Source organism: Notamacropus eugenii, chromosome 5 (assembly GCF_028372415.1).
Source record: "Notamacropus eugenii isolate mMacEug1 chromosome 5, mMacEug1.pri_v2, whole genome shotgun sequence".
NCBI lineage: Eukaryota > Metazoa > Chordata > Mammalia > Diprotodontia > Macropodidae > Notamacropus > Notamacropus eugenii.
In genome coordinates, this window is record NC_092876.1 from 54,502,940 (window position 1) to 54,524,740 (window position 21,801).

At 42.2% G+C, this 21,801-nt stretch overlaps 1 protein-coding gene across 4 annotated transcripts in view; it reads left to right on the plus strand.

The window, feature by feature from the left end:
- Window positions 1-21,801, plus strand: part of TMEM51 (transmembrane protein 51) — a 70,637-nt gene that overhangs the window by 39,709 nt on the left and 9,127 nt on the right. For 2 of the 4 annotated variants that reach the window (XM_072608941.1, XM_072608939.1), the window contains one exon: window positions 21,397-21,471. The exons of the other annotated variants lie outside the window; for them this stretch is intronic. The gene's annotated coding sequence lies outside the window, so the exon portion shown is untranslated. The remainder of the gene's footprint in view (window positions 1-21,396; window positions 21,472-21,801) is intronic. 4 annotated transcript variants of the gene reach the window in all.

The window sequence follows — 21,801 nt, forward strand, 5'->3', positions numbered from 1 at the left end:
TAATGTTTAATATAAAATTTTGGAATAATCTCTTTGTTCTCTCTGAAGCAAACTCAGAGAGTGCCTCTTCCTATGTCAGCAAAAGCCAACCAAGGCTGACTCTGCATTCCTTGGAGACCTTTAACCTATGACCTATCTTGAATAATGGGTCTTTCCTTTGTATCTTATTATCTATAGACACATACTGTGTTGTGGCATGTTAGTGGTAAAGAGAATATAGACATCTTGGGTCATAATTTCTATTGAACATTGTTTGCCCCTTCCTGTGTCAGTTATCTGTTTAGGGCAGGAAGCCTGCCACTCACTAGTGGTGGGATTTCCTTCCTTCCTTGTCACCGAGACATATGTTTACCCAGCTTGGAATCCCAACATTTGATTGACATTGCTTTGTTAATTGTCTTGTCTTATTGAATTTATGATTTGCTTAGTTAAGAGAGTTTCCTCCTCATGGCAAAATGTATATAAGCCAGAAGATTTCTGCACTGGGTAGCCAGAACATTTCTGGCTCCATAATGCATTATGTAACTGTTTTCTTTATGGGGAATTGATCAATTAATTAATTAAATCATAAAATGTATGCATTTAGCCATGTTGCCTTTTCTTTTTTTTTTTTTTTTTGCCACCAGCCTCCTTTATCTTGTTTTTTTTTGTTGTTGTTGTTTTTATTATTAAATTTATTTATTTAACTTTTAACATTCATTTTCACAAAATTTTGGGTTACAAATTTTCTCCCCTTTTATCCCCTCCCCCCCCAAACACCAAGCATTCTAATTGCCCCTATGACCAATCTGCTCTCTCTTCTATCATCCCTCTCTGCCCTTGTCTCCATCTTCTCTTTTGTCCTGTAGGGGCAGATAGCTTTCTATACCCCTTTACCTGTTTTTCTTATTTCCTGGTGGCAAGAACATTACTCGACAGTTGATCCTAACACTCTGAGTTCCAACTTCTCTTCCTCCCTCCCTCCCCACCCCTTCCCTTTGGAAGGCAAGCAATTCAATATAGGCCATATCTGTGTAGTTTTGCCAATGACTTCCATAATAGTTGTGTTGTATAGGACTAACTATATTTCCCTCCATCCTATCCTGTCCCCCATTACTTCTATTCTCTTTTGATCCTATCCCTCCCCATGAGTGTCGACCTCGAATTGCACTCTCCTCCTCATGCCCTCCCTTCTATCATCCCCCCCACCCTCCTTGTCCCCTTATCCCCCACTTTCCTGTATTGTGAGATAGGTTTTCCTACCAAAATGAGTGTGCACTTTATTCTTTTCTTTAGTGGAATGTGATGAGAGTAGACTTCATGTTTTTCTCTCACCTCCCCTCTTTATCCCTCCACTAATGAGTCTTTTGATTGCCTCTTTTATGAGAGATAATTTGCCCCATTCAATTTCTCCCTTTCTCTTCCCAATATATTTCTCTCTCACTGCTTGATTTCATTTTTTTTTTAAAGATATGATCCCATCCTATTCAATTCACTCTGTGCACTCTGTCTCTATGTATGTGAGCGTGTGTGCATGTGTAATCCCACCCAGTACCCAGATACTGAAATGTTTCAAGAGTTACAAATATTGTCTTTCCATGTAGGAATGTAAACAGTTCAGCTTTAGTAAGTCCCTTATGACTTCACTTTGCTGTTCACCTTTTCATGGTTCTCTTCATTCTTGTGTTTGAAAGTCAAATTTTCTTTTCAGCTCTGGTCTTTTCATCAAGAATACTTGAAAATCCTCTATTTCATTGAAAGACCATTTTTTCCCCTGAAGTATTATAGTCAGTTTTGCTGGGTAGGTGATTCTTGGTTTTAGTCCTAGTTCCTTTGACTTCTGGAATATCCTATTCCATGCCCTTCGATCCCTTAATGTAGAGGCTGCTAGATCTTGTGTTATCCTGATTGTATTTCCACAATACTTGAATTGTTTCTTTCTAGCTGCCTGCAGTATTTTCTCCTTTACCTGGGAACTCTGGAATTTGGCCACAATGTTCCTAGGAGTTTCTCTTTTTGGATCTCTTTCAGGCGGTGTTCTGTGGATTCCTTGAATATTTATTTTGCCCTCTGGTTCTAGAATCTCAGGGCAGTTTTCCTTGATAATTTCATGAAAGATGATGTCTAGGCTCTTCTTTTGATCATGGCTTTCAGGTAGTCCCATAATTTTTAAATTGTCTCTCCTGGATCTATTTTCCAGGTCTGTTGTTTTTCCAATGAGATATTTCACATTATCTTCCATTTTTCCATTCTTCTCTCTTTGTTCTGTGATTTCTTGGTTTTGCATAAAGTCATTAGCCTCCATCTGTGCCATTCTAATTTTGAAAGAACTATTTTCTTCAGTGAGCTTTTGAATCTCCTTTTCCATTTGGCTAATTCTGCTTTTGAAAGCATTCTTCTCCTCATTGGCTTTTTGAACCTCTTTTGCCAATTGAGTTAGGCTAGTTTTCAAGGTGTTAATTTCTTCAACATTTTTTTGGGTCTCCCTTAGCAGGGAGCTGATCTGCTGTTCATGCTTTGACTTCATGTCTCTCATTTCTCTTCCCAGCTTTTCCTCCACCTCTCTAACTTGATTTTCAAAATTCTTTTTGAGCTCTTCCATGGCCTGAGCCCATTGGGTGGGCTGGGACACAGAAGCCTTGATTTCTGTGTCTTTGCCTGATGGTAAGCATTGTTCTTCCTCATCAGAAAGGAAGGGAGGAAATGCCTGTTCGCCAAGAAAGTAACCTTCTATAGTCTTATTTCTTTTCCCTTTTCTGGGCATTTTCCCAGCCAGTGACTTGACCTCTGAATATTTTCCTCACACCCACCTCACCTCCTGATCCTCCCAGCCCGTGTTTGTGGTCTGAGATTCAAATGCTGCTTCCAGCCTCAGGGCTTTTGGCGGGGGCAGGGCTGCTATTCAGTATGAGATTAAGTTCATATGCTCAGGTCAGGGCAGGGCCGCCTCTCAGGCTCAGTTCCCTCAGGGGGTTTATGCACAGACCTTCCGCAATGGATTCAGGCTCCTGCCCACTTGGGGAGCCCCTGTCTGCAGCCGCCTCTCAGCTTCTACCTCCCGGGGGGGCCTGAATTATGGGGGCACCCCACTCCCCTCTGGACCCGCCAAAGAGACTCTCTCTCACCCACCCCTGTCACCTGTGGGTGGAGGGACTTGTGCGGCCGCTGGAGATCCCGTCCCTGAAGCCTGCTCGGATCTCTGGACCCCACTTTTCTTATCTGTAAAATGTCATAGAGGTGGCCTTTGGGAGCTGAGGTTAGACTAAATGCTCTCTGCCAGCTCCCAAATTTGTGAGCCTTTAATGCCAAACAAGGAAAGTGAATCCAAACCTGATAATCCTTAATACTAAAGCTTTGACTCTTGATGTTTTCACCAGCTAGAAATGGGTGTCAGGGTTTTACGTCAAGTTTTTACTTGATAAGGGATTTCTTTACTATGGGACTTGAGTCTATTTGGTCTAGCCTCCCAGTACTTTCTAACTTCTTTGCTTTGAGACAAAATAAAAAGTGTCTCTAGCCAATAAAAGAAGCCTGCTCTATCATACGAGAGCTCTACGTGAAAGATTAGACTGAGCTATGAAATTACAGTAAATTCTGAATGCCACCAAATGACCCTCAGGATGTTAGGATTATGCCCACCCCCTAAGCCATGCTGCCTCTAAAATGTCTTTATTCCTGTCCAGATTTGCAATCCTCTCCCTCACCCCAACATTCAGGCAGTCACCAAGACTGGAAGACCTCCACCACCTCTCTGGAATGAGTTCCTTGCCCTCTTGCAGCTCCTTGTTACCCCTCACCTGGCCAGTTTCTAGAGGTCTTTAAAAGGAAGCAACCTGGGTGTTGTGAATTGAGTGCACTGGCAGAAATCCCAGCCCACTTCTTGTTCAGGGGTGTCTGACTCTTCATGACCCCATTTGGAATATTGTTGGCAAAGATACTGGAGTTGTTTACCTCTTCCTTCTCTATCTCATTTGACAGATGAGGAAACTGAAGCACAGTGAAGTGAATTTCCCAGGGTTACCCAACTAATAAGCACCTGAAGCTGGATTTGAATTCAACCCAGCATTCTATCCACTGTACCACCTAGCTGGCTCCAAGCCCAGATGCTTCATTGGTTGCTTTTTGGGATCTGAGAGGTCTTATGGTACAGTGGAAAGTCTGCTGGATTTGTCATACAAGGACCTGGGAACAGGGCCTGGCATATATAGTAGGCCCTCAATAAATGCTCATTGAATTCAATTCAATATTTGGGGCAAGTCATATTTTTTGGACCTCAGTTTCCTCATCTGTCAAATAGGGGTGAGGGGCTGAATTAGGTGACCTCTAAGGTCCATTCCAGTTCTAAATCTCTTCCTCTGACCCCTATCTGTGTGCCCTTGGGTCACGTCATCTCCCTGCACCTCCATGGTCTCTTCTATAAAGTGAGGGACTTAGACCAGATGGTCTCTGGGGTCCCAACTCTAGGCCAAGGTTCTTTGGTCTACAAGGCTCCATAGAAATTTGAACTACTTTTCTTATTATGTGATGTACTAAATAATGTTTATGGCACCTAGCCATAGTTATTAGCTTCAACATTTTTTATAGAACTTAAATTTCTATCTATATCTCTTTCTTTCCTCTACTCCCAGAGAGCTTTCCCTTATAACAAAAAAGAGGAAGGGAGGGAGGAGAAAGGAAGAAGGAAAAGAGGGAAGGAGGAAGGAAAGGAGGGAGGGGAGGAGAAAAGAAAGAAAAGAGGGAGGAAGGAAGGATGGAAGGAAATTTGATCAATAGAAAAGGTTCTTTCTCTGAATATTCAAGTTAAGGTACCAGTGACCAGAGCTATCCTAATTCCACATTGAGTATTTTTCTCTCATTTCTCCAGGGAGAATTGGCCAACTAGAGGGGGAGGCAAAGCCTCTTTTCTTTTTTCAACTTTAAGGAATTGGGAACAGCTAGGCCTGGGCTCCTAGGTCCTATTCCAAACAAGTGTCAGGATGACATTGAGCAAACAAAAACCTAGGGTGAAGGGCTCGCTCTCAAACAGGCAGAAGCAATCTGGCTCAAGTTCTACAAGGCTTTTGAAAGTGTCGTGTTCCCTTCCCAGGAACAAAACAAGTGCCTTGCTTCAATCTCACCAGGAGCAGGTTAAACTGTAGAAGCCCAGGGTAAGCCAGGAAATAATTTGGCTGGTCTCTCCTCTAAGCTTGGCCTGTGGGTGAGCTAGGTTAAAAGACTCTCCATTCTGCGTCTTCTGGAGAGCAGGGAGGACCTAGAGATGGAAGGACTGGAGCAGCCCCAGAATTAGATGTGGGAGATAGAGCTGGAACCAAGCCCCTTCATTTTCAAAGGGAGGAACCTGCTATCTATAGAGGTTCAATGGCTCCTGAGACCACAGAGCTCTAACCAGTAGAAGAGCTGGAATTTGAATTCAGGGCCACTGAGAAGTCGTATATCCCTAAAAAGAATGTGTCAATCAATCAACATTGGTAGGACAAGACCTGCATGGAAAGAGAAGGAGTGGCAGGACTAGGTTCTCTCAGAGAAAGGAAAATACGCACATCCTGAGATCACAGCTCCAATTGTACGAGTTAGAAATAACTTCACAGAAATAACTTCTGCATTTTACAGGTTAGGAAACTGAAGTTCAGAGAAATTAAATGATTTGCATCAAGTCACACAACTATTAGCATGCATTTATTAAGCACCTACTATGTGCCAGACACCATGCTAAGGACTGAAGATACATTCAAACAAGTAAAACTATGATATGAGCTTGTGAGGCCAGTGATTTTGTACTATCCAATGCCAAGACCCTTGTCTTCAGCCAAATTCAGGTCATGTATCAATCCAGACTGTTAAGAATAAACCCTTAATAGGAATGAGGGAATGGCATAACCTTTTAGATAACCACCCTTTTGGAGGGAGATTCAGAGGCGAAGGTACTGCCAGGTCACATAGTTGGGTGCCCTCTGGGTGATGCCAATAATATCTCTTTCCACAACTATTTTTGGCATCACTATTCCATTTTAAGCTCAAATATTCGTCAGTTGGAGAAGCCAGCACAGATTAAACTCCACTCCTTACAGAAAGGCATTTTGCATTGAATCCTTTGCTAACTAGAAAATCCTTTTGCCGTGTGAATCACAACCCTCTGGTTGGCCCAGGTTCAGATTTTTGTATACTTGTATTTCTTACAGTGAGGCACACCTGCAGCTCCAAATGATAAGATGCTGCATTGGCAATGAGTAAAGCAAAGCCTCTTGCCTTCCATCTTAATTGTCGCTTTCGTATCCAAATGCCAGCTGCTAACCCCAAATATCCCATTATGACAACCACAGAAACTTCACCCTCTTGGCACCTGAATCCTTTCATACCATCACCTAAAACTGCTGTCTAAATTCCTCAGTCACATTTTATCATCATAGGTTTATAACTGTAGAATTGGAAAGAACCTTAGAAATCATTTAGCCCAACACTCTTCATTTTTTGGCAGCTAGTAGATGCCGTGAGTAGAGAGGGCTGCACTTGGGATCTGGAAGACCTGAGGTCCAATCCTGCCTCAGATACTTACTAGCTGTGTGACTCTGGCTGTGTCCTTATTTTCCCAACTTCAATTTCCTCATCTATAGAATGGGTCTAATCATAGCACCTAATTCCCAGTGTTGTAGTGAGAATAAAACTAGATGTTAGTAAAGTGCTTTACAAACCTTAATGCACTATAAAAATGCTAGCTATTATTATTGTTCTGTGACTTTGAACAACTCATCATGCCTTTATTAATGCTTACAGTATAAGGCAATGATGAAACAAAGAGAAAAAGTGAAGAAAAAAGTCTCTGCCCTCTAACATCTTGAGGGCAGGAGGTGGAGCTGGGAGAAGGACATTATACAACTATTCTAGGATTCTAAGCCAAGGCAAATATGAGCAAAGAAAAAAAATCATGCAGACCACAACCCCTCATCTTAAACTTGGAGAAATAGACTATTGAGAAATGACATTTATCTGGGATTATAGGGATTTGGGAATAGAGAAGTTATATTGGGATTTGGAGACACAGGGATTATTTTGGGATTTGGGATTATAGATTTAGAACCAAAAGAGTTCTTAAAAGGCCATCTCTATAAGCCAAACTCCTATCTTTCCCATTCTACAGATAAAGAAATTATGTTCCATAGATTGGCAATGAGTAAAGCAAGGCCTCTTGCCTGCCATCTTAATTATGGTTTTCGTATCCAAATGCCAGCTGCTAACCCAAAATATCCCATTATGACAACCACAGAAACTTCACCCTCTTGGCACCTGAATCCTTTCATACCATCACCTAAAACTGCTGTCTAAATTCCTCAGTTACATTTTACCATCATAGGTTCATAGGCGTAGAACTGGAAAGGACCTTAGAAGTCATTTAGCCCAACTCTCATCATTTTTTAGGCAGCTGGGAGAGGTAAAGTCCCATAAAGGTTTAAGGTAATCCCTGGAAATGGCAGGATTTGAACCCTGGTCTTCTCAATATCATTCACATTCTACCTTCTAAATAACCACTGTAAAGATATTCATGAAACCCAACAGAACATCATGCTCCCTCCTTCTCTGAGATTCCAGTATTAGAATCTATCCAGGTATTCACTGAGTACTCACATCTCACTTTCTGGTATTCCTCCCTTTCACCCCAGTTGCTAATATCTTCTCCTGTAAGATTACCTTCCATTTACCCTGCATATATTTGTATCTCCATAGTTATCTGCATGTTATCTCCTTCATTAGAATGTAAACTTTGAGGGCAGGGAAAGTGCCGCCCCCATCCAATCCATTGTATCCCCAGTACTGCACAGTACCTAGCACATACTAAGCAAGTTATATATGCCTGTTGACTGACTCACTGGCAGTCCCTTTTGCTCTTAGATCATGTCCAGGAGACCAGAGATCTGGCTCTCTGGGCAATGGAATGATGGCCCCTAATAGGAAGCTTGGTCCCTGCGGCCAGGCAGCTGAAAAACCTCCTGATCAATACCAGAGCCCCTGTTTCAGGCTAAATCACTTAAGAGTTGGCAAGGCCTGCTGGTTGCACTAAACAGAGTCAAATAACTAATGAATTTATCCATCACAGACACAAAATCCAGCCCACTTAGAGAGCAAGGCCCCCACAACCAGAGCCTGGCACTCCCATATCACATTGGGATCTTACAGGCTCACAAGGCAAAACAGTACTTTATTCCTTGGCTTCTGTTCATGGGTGCCTCAGGGAATCATGGGTGTGTGTGTGTGTGTGTGTGTGTGTGTGTGTGTGTGTGTGTGTGTGTGTGTGTGTGTAAGGTAGACATGCAACATCCAGCAGTAGGTCTTGGGGTGGTGTTCTTTTCAAACATTATTTTTTTAAACATAATGAAGGTTGACTTTGTAATAATTCTTTCAGGTTTGCAAAGCACTTTTCCAAAGCTCTTAAGATTCTAGATTTAGAGATGGAAGGTTAATCAGTAAACTACCATTTATTAAGCACTTACTACATGCCAGGCACTATGCTGAGGCACTATGCTGAGTGCTGGGGATACAAAGAAAGTCCTTGAGCTTAGGGAGCTTACAGTTTAATGGGGTGGTCACATGTAAACAACTATAAACTAATAAAATGGGGACTAAATTGGGGATAATCTTGGAGGGAGGCTTTTAACTGGGATTTGATGGAAGCTAAAGAAGGCAGGAAGCAAAGATGAGGGAGGAGACTGTTCTGGGTATGAGTGAGAGCTGGGTTCCTTAGAAGCCATGTAGATTAATTTCCTCATTTTGCAAATGAGGAGGGGAAGTAACCTGCCCCAGGTCAAAGAACACATCAGAGGCAAGGGCATTGATTCCCAATCCATTAACCCTTTCACTGCGCCATGATGTCTTACTGATTCCCACTCCATCATCCCTTTCACTGCACCATGATGTCTTACTGATTCCCACTCCATCATCCCTTTCACTGCGCCATGATGTCTTACTGATTCCCACTCCATCATCCCTTTCACTGCACCATGATGTCTTACTGATTCCCACTCCATCATCCCTTTCACTGCGCCATGATGTCTTACTGATTCCCACTCCATCATCCCTTTCACTGTGCCATGATGTCTGACTAATTCCCACTCCATCCCTTTCACTGCGCCATGATGTCTTACTGATTCCCACTCCATCATCCCTTTCACTGCGCCATGATGTCTTACTGATTCCCACTCCATCATCCCTTTCACTGCGCCATGATGTCTTACTGATTCCCACTCCATCATCCCTTTCACTGCGCCATGATGTCTTACTGATTCCCACTCCATCATCCCTTTCACTGCACCATGATGTCTTACTGATTCCCACTCCATCATCCCTTTCACTGCGCCATGATGTCTTACTGATTCCCACTCCATCATCCCTTTCACTGCGCCATGATGTCTTACTGATTCCCACTCCATCATCCCTTTCACTGCACCATGATGTCTTACTGATTCCCACTCCATCATCCCTTTCACTGCACCATGATGTCTTACTGATTCCCACTCCATCATCCCTTTCACTGCACCATGATGTCTTACTGATTCCCACTCCATCATCCCTTTCACTGCGCCATGATGTCTTACTGATTCCCACTCCATCATCCCTTTCACTGCACCATGATGTCTTGCTGATTCCCATCCCATTGTCCCTTCCACTGTGTCAAGATGTCTCCATTATTTCTTTTGATCCTTGCAACAGTGACAAAATACTACAGGTACCTCCTGGTCAACTGAGCTGATCTAGGCAAAGTGCTCTGTAAGCCTTAAAGTAATATGTAAGTGTTTATTGTTGTTGTTACAGGTGTTATTTTTATCTGAAACTATGGTTGCACGATGTTGGAGGCTATCACCTTAGAGTCCTTCCATACCAATGCAGCATGTAGCTAATGTTCTATGTATCCTAGAATGGATGAGTGAGTGAGTAAATGAGCATGCATTTGTTAAATGTTTATTATGGTCCTGGCACTGTGCTATACACTGGGAATACAAATCTAAAAAGAGAAACAGTCAACAGAGAGTGAGATGAGCCTAGATCAGGGACTGGGAGCCAGGGAAGGAAGGTTCGATCTTGGAATGACAATTCTAATTAAATGCAAAGTTAAAAAGGAAAGAGTTCCTGCCCTCATGCAGTTTATAGTCTATCTGAAGAGGCAATGCATGTATAGAGGGTAATTTTGTGGGAAAGCACTTGAAGTTGGGGGTGGAGAAATTATAGATTATATATATTGCATCACTTATTTTAGAGATGAGGAAACTGAGGCCATCAAGGCCAGCTCCCTTGTTTACAAATAAGAGAAGGTAGGGTTATAGTATCTCAGGAAGGATTTGGCATTGGGACATGAGAATATTTGTACCACTTTGCAGGGTTTTTTAGACCAAAGATTTGGTCTAACTCCTAGGTTCCTGACTCCAATTCTGGTTCCCTGTCTGATTACAACACCCTGCCTCTCAAAAGACTTTGTATAGGAGCTGAACTTTGAAGGAAGGTAGGGATTCCAAGAGGTGGAAATGAAGAGGGGAAGGTTTTCTACGTCTGGGGAACAGAATGTAGAGTCCTGGAGATGGACTAGGAATGAAGCACAAGAAGGACAGTTTGGCTAGACTACAGAGTATCTGAAGAGGAAGAATAACAGACCATAAGCCTGGAAAGTGGGCAGGAGCCAGATTGTGACCAATAGGAGAGTTACTTCCTTTCGTTTCCACTAGGGCATTTAGGATCCACTGGAGTTTATTGAGCAGGAGTGATGTGGTCAGGGGCTTTTGCAGTATCACTCTGTGGAGGATGGTTCGGTTTAGGTGCAGACTTGAGTCAGGGGGACCAGTGACGAATGCCCTGGGTACTTAAAAAGACTGATGATTTTTAGTGTCAATAAATACTTCCTTTACCCACACAGATCAACAACATCCCTTTTAACCTTAGTAGACCCTCTTCAAGAAGCTTGGTAGCATGGTGGATAGAGCACTGGACCTGGAGTCAGGAAGACTTAAATCAAATCTGCTTCAGTCACTTACTAGCTGCAAGTCATTTACTGCTCTGCCTTAGTTTCTTCAGCTTTAAATGGTGATAATAACAGTACCTACCTCCAAGGATGGTTGTGAAGATCAATTGAGACTGATGGTGGTAAAACATTTAGCATACTGCCTGGCATACAGTAGGTGTTTAATAAATGCTGGCCTTTCTTTTGTTCCCTTCTCGAGTTGCTGTGTCCATTCCCCTCAGGTCTATGATTCTGGTGATAAACCTCTGAACCTTGCCAGGCTGCTTTGCAGATGATAGCCATCCAATGGAGCTGTCCCAGGAGCCTTGCTACCTGCCAGAGGACTTGGGAGGGGGAGGGGGAAGTGTTATTTTTGCACTTTCTCAACTCTGAGACCTTGTGAATTTATGTAGGGGAGGAAACAACAAGAAGGAGGGAGCACTAATATTAAGGAAAGAGGATCTTATTAACAAAATGAAAATGTCCAAGTAATAAATCAACTCCCTTCTGGCGCCCCCCCCAAATCTTTGGTTCTTTAAAGTCTATAAAGCATGTCACGAGGACTTTGCAAAGTGGTACAAATATTCTTATCTCCCAAATATGTCTTGTGTAACTGTGCATGTATAATCTATATCTAATTGCGTGCCATCTCAAAGAGGAGGGTGGAAAGGGAGGGAGAGAATTTGTAACTCAACGTTAAAAAAAAGCTAAAAATTCTTTTTATATATAATGTGAGAAAATTGTATAAACACTTTCATATTAAAACAATTCTTATGCCTTTCTTGCAGATGAGGAAACTGAGGTTCAGAGAGTTTATGACTTGTTCAGAGTTGCAGTTTGTAAGCACTGGAGGCAGGGTCTCTAAGAGTAGGATCCATGTTCTTTGTACCCTATCCTGCTTCCTCCCCACCCCCACCCCCAACTCTCTGGTCTACGGGCAACACTAGTATAATGGAAAGAGCCCTGAGCTTGTGGTCTGGGGAGCTTCACTCAGATCCCACTCATTCACCAAAGAATCAAAAAGAAAAAGAGGACAGGTTGGGGAAGCAGTTCAGCAAAAATAGCCTACTCATCAACCAAATTTAAAGTATACAGGGCTCCATACTCATGGTTTCCCACCTTTGCAAAGAAGAGAGAGAGGTGCCAAGTTTTGCCATTACTGGTGTTGAGTTTGTTTGTCTTGGTTCTTTCCGGAGACACTGTTGTAGTTCTGCTGACTTTGCCATGTATCAGTTCATCTAAGTCTCCCCATGCTTCTCTGAATCCTTAGTACTTAACCACTTCAGTAACGTTCTATTCCATTCACATACAGCAATTTTATGGACAAGGAGGCTAAACCCTTCTTCTCCCTGAGAGAAGGGGATAGAGTGGGGCAGTAAGAAAGAGGTCTGAGTTTGCAGTCAGGAAAGCTGAATTCAAACCCTACCCTCTTCCCCTTCCTGTGTGACCTCACCCTGTCTAGAGCCTAATTTCTTCAGCTGGACCATAAAAGGGGTTGGGCAAGGTGATCACTAAGGTGTCTTTGAACTCACAGACTATGTTGTGATCCTATCATCTCTAATATCATCACTTATTTCATTTCCAAGAAAGGAATTTGTTTCTTGGCTCCAGGTAAGGTCCTGCCAGGTGGAGAGAAATTTTCTATAAGGAAAGTCATGCGTCTCTGAATTCTTCATATTTATAATTTATTATAATGCTGCAATATTCTATTATATTCATATACTATGGTTTGGTTAGCCATTTCCCAATTGATACACATCCATCTGCATTGTTTCTAGTTTTTTAATATTACAGTACTCTCCGTATAGTGTGCATATATAATATACTCTAAGTATATTGTGGCATCTCTGGGTCAAAGGGCACATGCAAAGTACTTTTATTTACTTTTTTTGCATCATTCCAGATTGCTTTCTAGAGTGGTTGGACCAATTTAAGCTCCTCTAACAATGTATTAGTATTCCTGAGAGGGGAACTTTTTAACAATATTGAACAGAGAATTATTATTATTCAGGTACAGATTGGATTAGACATTCTCTGAAGTCTCTTCCTAGTCTGGAATTTGATTTGGCTCATGTTCTGGGCCAAAAAATGAAAAGAAAAAGCCACTTATCTTTAGAGAGGGCTCACAGAGTCAGGAATAGTGCTTATGTAGGGACAGACTTCAGAATCACAAAAGGTTTTTACGGGAAGACAAGCAGGTTATGATTACAATGAAGGATCTCTTGTTTTATTGGTGAAGGTCATTGCCTATACCAAAGAAACTGGGACTTCTCTGAGACTTGGTAGCCAGTCTACAAGAGTTTTTGTTTTTCAGTCATGTCCAACTCTTTGTGGCCACATTTGGGGTTTTTTTGGGCAAAGATCCTGGAGTGGTTTGCCACTTCCTTCTCCTGTTCATTTTATGGGTGAGGAAACTGAGGCAAATGAGGTGAAGTGACTTGTCCAGGATCACACAACTAATAAGTGTCTGAGACCAGATTTGAACTCAGGAAGATAAGTCTTCCTGACCCTAAGCCTGGTGCTTTGTGCACTATGACACCCCCTACCTGCAAGAGTTGCTGTGGCCTAAAATTCATCAACCTGGAGCTAGGTTGGTGGTGAGCTGACCCATGCCTTAAGACTGGTGCAAGGGCCACAGAAACCCAGTCCATCCCTGGGCCTGTGCTTTAAACCTTTCCCACATGGTGTGGACCTGCCAAAGCTTGTCGTCTGCTGGCAGAGTCTCTGAGAATCTCAAAGCCCTTGAGTGGGCTCCAGGCTGAACGAGGCATTAGAGTTATCATCCTCACCATCATCATCATCATCATTATTGCTATAATTTTTGGTATGTATTGATATATATTATTTTATATATATAACAGATATATAATATATATAAGGCTATATATAATTTTGGTATATAATGATATGACAGTTTAAGGGTTACAAAATACCTCAAACATGCCATCTCATTTGGTTCTCACAACTCTTTGAGGAAGGTGCTATTATTATTCCTGTTTTACAAATGAGGAAACTGAGGCTGGGAGAGGTTAAGGGACTTACCCAGGGTCACACGTCACTAGTAAGTAACTGAGGCATAATTTGAACTCAAGTGTTCTTAACTGTAAGCCTAACCCTCTATCCACTATGCCACCCATCTGCCCAAAGGAGGGCTTTAGCAACATTCATAATAGTTGACCTTTAAATAGCACTTGCTGTCTCTCCAACCTTTATATATCGGATCATCAAGTTGACTTTGTAGTGATAATATAAACCTATTTTACAGATGAGGAAACTGGGGCTCACCGAGGGAAGTGACTTTGTGGATTTGAAGTGGGACTCTTAGAGCTCTCCTCACAGGAAATACAGGGAGGTGGGCTGTCACATGATGTTGATAAGATATGAGGGCAGAGAAACACATAATCTGTTTCCATTAAGAGAGAGGGGTAGTAAGATGGGGGGAGGATTAAGGACCCAAAGGGCTTCTTGGCAGAAAGTTTGGGAACCACTCTTGCTAAAAATGGAACTTTCCAGATTTAGGCAAGACAAGTTGTCTCCAAGCAGGCCCTGTTCTTTAGAATTAGCGTGGACCTAGTGAACATCTGGGAAAGGGGAGGGTTATTATGCCCAGGACTTAATTGGTCTAAAAAATTCCATTCCTCTTGCCCCCCTCCTCCTTCTCTTTTCAGTGGAAAGCACTTGGGAGAACTTTAGTTTATAAAACAAATTCTGGCCTTGTCATTGTTTGACCCTAGAAGAAAAATGAGTATCCTCTTTTTGGTAACTTAAAAATGCCTCTGAGTTGGTTTTTATCCAGGCTGATTTTTGAAGACTCAATGGATTCCTGGTTCATTCGTGGAATGGGGATTTAGGGTTCAAAAATCATTATTGGGGGAACCAATTTGTTAAGCCTTGCGTTGGACCCAGGCTGGCCACTTTGGTCAATTTCTTTGAGTGCCTGATTGTATGAAAATGAAGACATGCTAAGACAAGCTCTTTAATGTAAATGTCCTTAGTAAGAGATGTATCCATCTGGTGTTACCCTGGCAGGCTGGACTTGGCATAAGCTACCTTATGTGCCTGCAGCGCACTCCTTGACTGTTACCTTTTTAGAGTATCCGGCTTCCCGTAGGCCTAACTCACAAACCTTCCTGTGCAGTAAGCTTTTCCTCATTCCTCTCTCCTGTCTCAGATAAATATGTTTTTGTTTGTTTTCCTGTTGTTTCTGTCAGGAGAATGCCAGGGCAAGGACTGTTTCACTTTTATGTCTGTATCAAATGTGCCCAATGGCCCAGGGTCCAGTTTGTTGTCTTAATAATACTTGTTGGATTGGATCTATAAAGTTGGGATGATAATAATACCATTAAGTGCCTACCTCACCAAAATAACAGGGTCTTAAGACTGAGATCTGGGAAAGACTATAAAGACCATCTACTCCAACTCTCTCTTTTTACAGATGAGGAAACTGAGGCCCAGTGAAGTGACTTCCTTACCTAAGGTCACCCAGGTTCTAAGTATCAGACCTGGGATTTGAACCTCTGAATCCTCCACTGTCCATGATTGTTCTAATATAGAAGGTTTCCCTGTTGGAGATTGAATGAGATAGAGAAAGGAAATATGTTTTGTAAACTTTCAGATGCTGGATATTATTCTGTGGAAATGAGAGGGTTGGCTTCACTAGTCTCTAAGACTATTTCCAGCTCTGAATCCCATGAAGGAGGCACCAACTAGCCAACAGGGACCCTGCCCCAGCTCCAGACTGCCTTCTGGCTTGGATGAAGAAACTCACCAGGCAGCCTTGCACCCACTCCCTCTCCACATCATCTCCATTCCACGTTCTTCTGAAGTGGTTTATTTCAAGGTTTACTTCTAGAGAATAGCTTTCTCCTAAGGTTTTGCCTCAGCATCTGGATAGAATGAGACTGAAGTAAAAAAAAAGATGGAGAAGCCAGGTTGATACACAGGAATGTCCCTGGGGCAGTGAACAGAAGCTTCCAAGAAAAGGAGATATCACGTGCCTCGAGTGCCCAAGTCTGGTATGCATGGTGAAGCCTTGGACTTGGGTTCCAAAGACTGGGTTCTAATCCCCCTTTGCTACTCACCAGCTGAGTAACTTTGAACATTGATTTACTCTCCCTTCAAAATAAGGAGGAAGGGCTAGATTATCCTAACAGTGGTGGGCAACCTGCAGCCTCAAGACTGCATATGGCTTTCTAGGTCCTTGAGTGTGACCTTTTGATAGACTCCAGATTTTATAGAACGAATCCTTTTATTAAAGGGATTTGTTCTGTGAAATTTGGATTAAATCAAAGGTCTGCACTTTGAGGACCTAGAGAGACACAGGTGGTCTCATGGCCACAGGTTCCCCACCCCTCTTCTAGAGGTCTAGTCTCTGTGCTTCTAGGAGAGGCTGACAGAAGAGGGCATCCCAATTTAGATGTTTTTTACCAAGGATTTCCTGGTTGGAGAATCTGATTCATTAACTTCTTCTTTCCCTGAATTAGCCCAAAGGTCTTGAATATTAAATTACCTTCCTTAAAGTCTTGAACACCCAAGCAAATGAATTCACCAGTTGGAAATGCCCAATTTAATATACCTTGCCTATTAACAATTCTATTTTCTAAGGATTGGGCTATTTCTCATCTCTCTGCAGTGTGGCCAGAAGAATTGGTTTCAAGGCCCAGCTCTGCCCTTTATTAACCAAAGGACTGGGCAGTAACGTCATCTTTCAGAGTCTGTGAAATGGGGTTAACATCACACACACTGCCCATCTCCTGGGCTTGCTTCAGGGATCAAATGTGAGAATGAACAGGAAGTGGCCAGGAAAGCAGAAAATGCTAATGAGGATCAAGTAGCTGTTAGTGGTTAGAAGGTCAGCCTGGGAATTGGGAAGACTTTCTTCTGATACGTACTAGCTCTGGAACCCTAGACAAGACATTTAATGTCCCAGGGTAGACGATTCTCTCAAGACTGACTCTCTCTCTGTGTTTGTTTCTCTCTCAATCTTCATATCTCTTTCTCCTCTCTCCCTCTTCTTCCCCTCTCTCTCCCCCTTTCTGTCTCTTCTCTCTCCCTTCTCTCTCTCTCCTACTCTTTCTCTTCTCTCTCTCTGTCTCGATCTCTCTCTGTCTCTCTGTATCTCTATCTCTCTATCTCTTCCTCTCTCTCTCCCTTCTTCCCTCCCTCCCTTCTCCTTTTCTCAATATGTGTGTAACTTCTCTGCAAGAGAATATTTATGTATGTGTAAATGTGTATATACTTCTTTACGTATACGTATATGTCTATACACATTTTATATAGAGAGGGGAGAGGGGAGAGGGAGAGGGAGAGGGAGGGAGAGAGAGAGAGAGAGAGAGAGAGAGAGAGAGAGAGAGAGAGAGAGAGAGAGAGAGAGAGAGAGAGAAAGAGAAAGAGAGAGAGAGAGAGAGAGAAAGTAGAGAAATCATTAAACTTGCTTTAGTAGAGGGAGTTTCTTCATCGGGGAGTTCCTTATGTCAGTGTAATCACAGATGCTGTCCCTATTATCATTATTATCTCACTTTGTTCTATGAAAATCAAATAGAAACAATCATAGAACAAATCATTAGGCTGCTATTATTCTTATATATTTAATATTTTATAACCTATACCACAGGTAAGTGTATTGTTATAGCCGAATAAAAATGCTGAGATGTAAGCTCATCTCTGTATAGGGTCTCTGAAAGCATCCTTGGGACAACTGTATTAGCAGACAGGACAGCTGGGATGATATGTCTCATCCTAGCTGGTCCCTTAAAGTTGCCATTTCTTGTGCTAGGTCTGTGTATTTTGGAAAAATTTTTGTTCTGTATAAGCTTGTAGTATTTGGTATGACAATATCTATTAAATATTGTTCACGTGAACTTTTCCCCCTGGTGATTGTTGGAAACAGTTTGATCTGAGATAATGCATTAGTGAGTTCTGGCAGTTTATTGTTTGAAATCTACATACAGTAAGTATATTTTGAGGTCTGTGTTTGTGATATGTCAAAGTTGAGGCAGAATTTGAATTCAAGCATTCCTGACTCCAGGTCTCTTTCCCTGGCATCACCTAGCTGCCACCAATATATCATAGACATGATAACTCCTAGAATTTGTCAGACATGAAACCACTGAGTGTTGCCTTCCTTTTCTCTTCTTTGCAGAGATGGGATATGGAATGTTATAAAAACCACCAAACTTAGTTGACATATCCACTGATTTTTGTTAAATCTTTTTTCCTCTTTCGGTTTTGTTTATTACAAAGGATAGCTGAGTAGGTGAGGAATGGGAGAAATATTTAGAAATGAAGATGATATAAAAATAGAAGATGTCAGTAAGACTTAAAAAAAACAAACCCTTTCATTCTTGGGTTGCTATTAGTAAATAAGTCAGAGATGGAGAAAAAACACAGAGGGGCCATTGAACTGGAAACTAGAAAGCCCAAGGACTGGTAACTTCCCTACCTAGTCCAAAGTGATTTTTGTTATCTGAGCCACCTCTTTCAAACAAAAATCAGAACAGATGATTTTTAAGGACCCTTTCATCTCTAACATGCTGTATTTCAAGATCTATCCCAATTCTGACATTCTGTATCTTAAGTCCCTCCCAGTTCTGCCATTCTAGGGCTTTTTTTTAAAGTAAATTTATTTATTTTTACACATCCTTCCAATAAAAAACCCTCTTCATAACCATACCTAATCTAGCAAGATAAATTCTCACATTGACCATGGCTGAAAATGTGTCTTACTCAGTATCTTGATATCATCACCTTTCTGGCCAGAGGTGAGGGATGGTGTGTTCCATCTTCAGTCTTCTGGACTGATGGTTTGTAATGACATTGCCCAGAGTTCTAAAATCTTTTAAAGTTGTTTGTCTCCATAATGTCATCATTGTGTAAATCGTTCTCTTAAGGTACCTCAATTTCGAGTGTCAGGAACAAATCTGATATACAACAGAAAAAGGACTGAACTGAGAGGAAGGAGACTTTAGGTCCCAGTCTATGCGGTGACAACTCAGTCTGGTACAATGGGAAGAATTCTGAATTGGAAGCCAGAGAACCTGGATCTGTCACTACCTGTTGTAACTTTTGACAAGTTGCTTCTTTTTCTCCCTGGGTCTGTAAAATGAAGGGGCTGGTCTTGGTGACCTTAAAGGTACTCCTTTCATTTTGCATCAGAACATAGAAATCTTCCTCATTTTCTTTGAAACAATTTCACCATTTCTTCTGGCACAGTAGTATTTCTTTACATTTATATGCAATCATTTGTTAAATTTTTCCCTAATAGGGAAGAGTCAATCCCTTAGATTCTAATTTTTGGTTTCCATGAGATCTGACATTCTATATTCTGAGGTCCTCCTCAGCTCTGACGTTCTTTGTTCCAGGCTCTCCCTAAGCTGTGACATTCTGTGTCTTAAGTTTTTCTCCTCTTTTCTATATTTTAAGGTCCCTTGTAGCCATGGTACAAAGTCATTCATCCCCTTTTTTAAAAAATTATAGACCCGATCATTTCTTCTGCACTCATGATGTCACACTTCTGTGACTCTGGCTGCTCAGCAAGGTCAGAGAACTGCTTTCTGAATATACTCTGACTGACAGAGTCTGAATGATCTTGGCCTCTTTGCTTGGCCCATGGGTCATCCATGGGGAATGAGACCTTCTCAGTGCAGGTATCTTGCCTTACTGAACTATTTGCTTAATTTGTCCTTTCCCCCTGTCACCCTCTACCCGAAAGGATCCCCCTCCCCATTCAGTTGCATTCTGACTCACTGTTCACATATTTTCTGAGGTCCCTGTCCTCAGCCCCTCCCACCCACTGGTTGAAAGGCCCCCCATTGTTTCTCTGAAAAAGAATCCTCCATCCCTGTGACCTGTGATGTGTCTGGATGTGATCTGAGCCTCGCCATGGGATGGTCCTGGCCAACACTGGGCATTCATTCTAAGTCCCTGCTTTGCATGGACCTGGGACTTAGGGACAAAAGAGTTTGTGGGTTGAAACTTGGCAGGTTCCAGACCCCTGTGAATTCCTCCTTTGTATGAATGTAGAACAGTCGAATTCTTTCCAATGAAATACAAGGGGTATCATTCCCAATTATGCAGTCTGGCAGACAGAGGTGTGTTTAATAGAACAGTTAAGTCTCTTTGTTAATGGAAGCTGATAGTGTTGCCAGACGCCCAGCTCTGTGCTCATCTCCAGGATGCTCAGATGTTTCAGAAACCTCAATTTCGAGTGTCAGGAACAAATCTGGTATACAACAGAAAAAGGACTGAACTGAGAGGAAGGAGACTCTAGGTCCCAGTCTATGCTGTGACAACTCAGTCTAGTACAATGGGAAGAACTCTGAATTGGAAGCCAGAGAACCTGGATCTGTCGTTACCTGTTGAAACTTTTGACAAGTTGCTTCTTTTTCTCCTTGTGTCTGTAAAATGAGGGAGCTGGTCTTGGTAATCTTAAAGGTACCCTTCAGCTCTAAATCTTTGATCTTAATTCACTGCATGTCTTTAAGGGGTCTCAGTTTCTTCATCTGCAAAATTAGGTGTTTGCACTTAATAACTTTATGCTCCCTTATAACTCTAAACCCATGATCTTACAATCCTATGAAAGTATTTTTCATACTCTGATCTTTCATTTTCTCATATGAAAAATGAGAGAATATTGGATTTGGAAAATCTAGCTTACTGCTTATGTGATAGGTTTTCCCTGTGCCTCAGTTTCCTTGTCTGGCCCTTTCTCAAGACCTTCCCCACCCGAGACAGTCTCTCTTTTCTCACGGGCTCCTCTAAGCTCCCCCTTCATTGTTCTCCATTCTGCTTGGACACTCTAGAAGTTCTTCAGGTTTAGATCCAGACTGTGCCGAATGTGTTGCCTGGGCACAGCCCCAGGCCTGCATTTTCTCACCGTTAGGAAAGCTTTCACTGTTCTCAGTGTTTCCAGGATACATTAATGCAGGGCAAGGTTGCAAAAATCCAGTGAAGGTGGGGGACTGGAGCACCCAACGAGGCAAACATTAACTGTTTCCTCTGCTGTGTTCCCATCCTGGGGGATGTCATACCTTCCTGGGGAATACTCACAGTCTGCATCTTAGCACTTGGGACTCTGGTTCCTGGGCCTTGGATGGGTGAGAATGGGGTTTGCATTTAGTCTGAGCACTTGGCTTAGGCTGTTTTATGATCCATATTTGCATACAGTTAAATGATTTGTATGTTGGGATCTCTGGGTGAGCCTGATCTTATTCTTTTTGGGCCCCTTAACTACCTGTGCCAATGATCACTGCATTCCCCATCACTGTGCACCCCGCAGCCCCGCCCCATGCCAGCCTTTCCTACTGCATTCTTTGTCTGCTACATCTGAGATGATGTAACACTACCAGGCAAAGCATAGCTTCTTAATATACTTTTAAGTACTTAAGATGGAGATCCTCATCCCTTGACTAAGACACCTGGTTCTGTGTGCTTTATTGCAGGTGAATCTTGAACCCAAGACTTTAGCATGAAGGGCTATTGGCAGGTGTCTCCTGAATCCCTTCTGGTGACATCTGGTAGGTACCAGGCACTTTGAGTGAGTCAGAGTGTCAATAGGGAGAAATATTCATGTTTTTGCCTATTAATATCCCTAATACTTAATACAATGCCCGGAACATAGTAAGGGGAAAGGGAAAAAGCCTTTATTAAACACTGTGTGCCAGGCACTAGGCTGAGCACTTTACAGATATTTTATTTGATCCTTACAACAACCTGGGAGATAAGTGTTATTAAGATCCTTGTATTACAGTTGAGGAAACTGAGGCAAAGGTTAAATGACTTGCCCAGGGTCACACAGCTAGTAAGTCTCTGAGGCTGGATTTGAACTCCCAAAAATAAGACTTCCT